At 51.7% G+C, this 3,927-nt stretch overlaps 1 protein-coding gene across 3 annotated transcripts in view; it reads left to right on the forward strand.

Moving 5' to 3' along the window:
- The first annotated feature begins 271 nt into the window (after positions 1–271).
- Positions 272–3,927, forward strand: part of RAB5C (RAB5C, member RAS oncogene family) — a 34,707-nt gene continuing 31,051 nt past the window's right edge. For 2 of the 3 annotated variants that reach the window (XM_011998820.1, XM_011998821.1), the window contains exon 1: positions 272–423. The gene's annotated coding sequence lies outside the window, so the exon portion shown is untranslated. Of the gene's footprint in view, positions 424–3,324; positions 3,332–3,927 lie in introns of all 3 variants that reach the window. The other variant, XM_011998822.1, reaches the window with a different exon arrangement.

A 3,927-nucleotide genomic window follows, 5' to 3' on the forward strand; every position in this document is an offset into this window, starting at 1 on the left:
GATCGCGCCACTGCAATCCAGCCTGGGCGACAGAGTGAGACTCCGTCTCAAAAAAAATAAAAAGTTCCCGGCCGGGCTCGGCCTTGTAGTCAGCCGGCTCCAGCCTAAGCCCAAGTCCCAGGCAGCCACGGACTCCTCCCATCGCCACGAACTACAAGTCCCGCCATCCCTCGCGCGCGCCCTCCCGCCACTCCCGCTTTCCTACCGGCGCCGCTGGGTAGGTCGGCCAAGAGTGCCTCCCATTGGTTTCTCCGCCCTGTCAATCACCTGGGAGTATTGAGGGGCGGGGCGGAGGTGGAGATCCGGATCCGGAGCGGCTGAAAGGCGGAAGTGGAGGCCGGAGCCTGGGACACCGCCGGGGGGGAGAGAAGCAGAGCCCGTCCGAGCCCCGGCCCCAAGTAACGCCGCCGCCCCGGAGCCGCCGTGAGTATGCCTGTCCCAGGACCTGGTGTCTCGCCTGCGTTGAAGCATCTCCAGGGCAGCCCTTCCTCCCGCCCAGCCCCAGTTTAGGGGGATACTGACCCCTCCCCCGACCCGTAGCCCCCTCTTGAGGGGTTCCCCAGGCGTCGGGCCGCAGGAGATGGGGAGCTTCTTTCCTTAGCTTACCTACCTTTCGTGAGCCTTAAGGAAACCGCTATGACTGTCCTCTGGCCTGTCCATTCCAGTTGTGGGAGAGAGGTGCCTAAGTTCCGCTCCCCCTGCTCCCAGAATCGGAGGATCTTTGCCAGGTGTGAAGGAACCTGTCCCTCTTCTCTTTTAGAAGTGACGGAGAGTGCTGTCTGTCGCCGTTTTCCTTCCTGCTGTCCCACAAAACCAGTTGTCCCCTCCAGCCCTAGAGGAATATCTCGATTTCCTTTGGGGGAGGGGGTCGTCTGGGTGAGACCGTTCCACACGCACAGAAGTGTGTTGGCGCTCCCGCAACTCCTTACTTCCTCTCTTTCCTCAAGCCAGAGAACCAACCAGGACCTCAGCAGAGTTTAAAGTTTGGGTCACTTACTGGCAATGAGCTGTTTTCTTGCTTTGCCCCTTCTGTCTCCCAGCCCCTGTTCTCTAGTTATGTTGTTCTCTGAGTGCCTCTCTCTTCCTGACTCTGAAGAATTTAGCTGAGGTTTGCTCAATTCTAGCTATAGATCACAGATCAGGGTGGATGTGCCCATTCATTATCTTCTTTCCCCTCCCCCCTTGCTCCAGGCTCAGCTCTGTCCTCCCAGAGCACGTGAGTGGTTTCCAAGCCGCCTCAAAGGGACTGCTTCTTTTGGGACTGCTGTCCGTGTGTCTATAGGGAGGAGAATAAGACCCAAAATAAGGAGTCTGGAATTGAAGGGCTATCTCTTTCCCACTCCCAAACACACACACACACACCCCACGCTGAGCAACAGGTCCATGGCACGCCAGGGTCTGTCTCCAGTCCCTTCTGGGCTTGGACTTATTACTGAGGACTAAGTCAAGATCACAATGGCAGTTCAGAATTTTTAACTGTAGCCCAAGGAATTCCCATACATGCCAGAAAGTGCAGGTTCCCTCAAGCATATTGACTATGATCCTTGTCTGTTGCTTGGGGCTTTGGTGTGTGAAATAGCTGCTGTCTCAGACCAAGCTTTGTTATGTGGCCAAAGTACAGGCCGGAGACTGTGCCTTAATGAGGAGTAGCCTGGCTCTGAGGCCATGACCGATCCTTGCTATCTACAGTGAAGGAAGGGACAGAAAGCCATGCAGTTTGTGGGAACTTCTGTAGCACTTCAGTGTTCTGGGCTACCTTTACCACCCAAGTGTTCTGGGCTACCTTTACCACCCTTGCGTGCCACTTCAAAGTGCTGTCTTTTGACCTTGAGGTGTGTTTGAGTGCTTCTGGACAGCGGCTGGTGTCTGATTCCTACATTCTTTTGAGTAGACCTAGGATGTACTTATTTCACTTTTTTGTTTGTTTATTTTCGAGATGGAGTCTTGCTCTATCCTTCAGGCTAGAGGAGTGCAGTGGCGTGATCCCGGCTCACTGCAACCTCTGCCGCCTGGGTTCAAGTGATTCTCCTGCCTCAGCCTCCCAAGTGTCTGGGATTAACAGGCATCCACCACCACGCCCTACTAATTTTTGTATTTTTAGTAGAGGAGGCGTGTCATCATGTTGGCCAGGCTGGTCTCGAACTCCTGACTTAAGGTGATCCACCCGCCTCAGCCCCCCAAAGTGCTGGGATTACAGGTGTGAGTCACTGTGTGCGGCCTACTTATTTCACTTTTTATTGGACAACAGAAGAAGCCTTCGTTATTAGGGTCAACAGCTGGATCACAAGCTCTGTATCTGTGTGGGTTCCTTTGGGGCTCATTGGAGACTTCTTCAGCCAGTCTAGTTTCTCTGATCTGGTCAGCCTGGGCATCTGAGCGGCAGGGCCAGAGAGGCCTGACTGCTCACTGGCCATTGGTCTCTGACCAGACTTACATCTTCAGGAGTAGAACGTAGTTTGTCACTCTTCATGAGTGCTGGGATGAGGCTGACCAGGCTTCTAAGGAGATCTTCTTTCCTTTATCTGGACATGGTCTCCCAGCTCTGACTCTGAAACGAATTTTTTTTTTTTTTTTTAGACAGAGCTTTGTTTGTCGCCCGGGCTGGAGTGCAGTGGCGCAGTCTTGGCTCACTGCAGCCTCCGCCTCCTGAGATCAAGGGATTCTCCTGCCTCAGCCTCCTAAGTAGCTGGGATTATAGGCATGTGCCACCATGCCCAGCTAATTTTTGTATTTTTAGTAGCAGCAGGGTTTTACCATGTTGGCCAGGCTGGTCTGGAACTCCTGACCTCAGGTGATCCACCCACCTCAGCCTCCCAAAGTGCTAGGATTACAGGTGTGAGCCACCACACCTGACCTGAAATGACTTTTGAAGGGGAAGCTCTGTCATTTAGAGAGACGAGGAAGGCCTCAGTGCTTTGGGTCGTTATGCAGCCACTTCTGGCATCCAGAAATTATAGAGTCCAAGGAGAGGTCTCACTCTGCCTAGCAGAAAGAGCGATGGCTCCATGTGTGCCAGAAACCCTTCCTTTCTGATGCTGTTCCTCTCCTGTCCTCTTGCCTCTCACAATTAGTGGACTGTTAAACTGTAGGGGGGCCGTAACACTAAGTTTTTAAAAATCATTTTAAAGTTGCAAAGTTATTTTCATACATATTCCTCATAGGTGCCCTGGGAAATACTGGGATTTGTTTCCCCACTTTGTTTTTAATTTTTATTATTACTTTTTTTTTTTTTTTTTGAGTAAGATAAGGCAAGTATGTGTCCCTGCTTTAGAGGGGATGCAGAAGGAACTTAAGTAGTTTGCCTGAGATCATACATTTAGAAAGTGGTAGAGCTAGGGCTTGGATTTGGGGTCAGATGTGGCCTGATCTTCTAACAGTGGGCCCTTCTTCCGCCTGGTTTGTTTGTTAAATGAATGAACATGCAGGGTGAGCGCGCCGTGGCACAAGGGCAGACTCTTAACCCTTTAGCCCTCCTCATCACTGGCGCTCCTCTGTTTTCGTTTTCTTCCCCAACCTCTACCTAACCTCCTGTCTTCTCTCTTGACCCCCTTCTCCTCTGCCTGTGAGGACCAAGACAGTTAGAAGTCCCAAGTCAGTACTCTTCAGGGCCTGAGAGTTTGCTGACATCTACGTGTCATTAATTTTTTGGGGAACCTGAAAGTCTTAATGGCTAGAAAATGAAAGTCAAAGCGAGTGAACTCAGGGGTCCCACTGGGCAGGGTTAAGGGGGAAGCAGCAGAGCGGGCCTCTGGTTAGTCCTCTGTTTCCCCTGTGCTGCTGCCTGCTGCTTACAAGTGGGAAGAATGTGGCTTGCCACCAGGAGCTCTTGTCACTAGAATTTACATGGAAACAGAGCAAGATCACACATTTAAATTCAGCCCCACCAAGCAAGTACTTCTCAGACCTTCTACTTTTTTTTTTTTTTTT

Source organism: Mandrillus leucophaeus, unplaced genomic scaffold, assembly GCF_000951045.1.
Source record: "Mandrillus leucophaeus isolate KB7577 unplaced genomic scaffold, Mleu.le_1.0 Scaffold58, whole genome shotgun sequence".
NCBI classification, from domain to species: Eukaryota; Metazoa; Chordata; class Mammalia; order Primates; family Cercopithecidae; genus Mandrillus; species Mandrillus leucophaeus.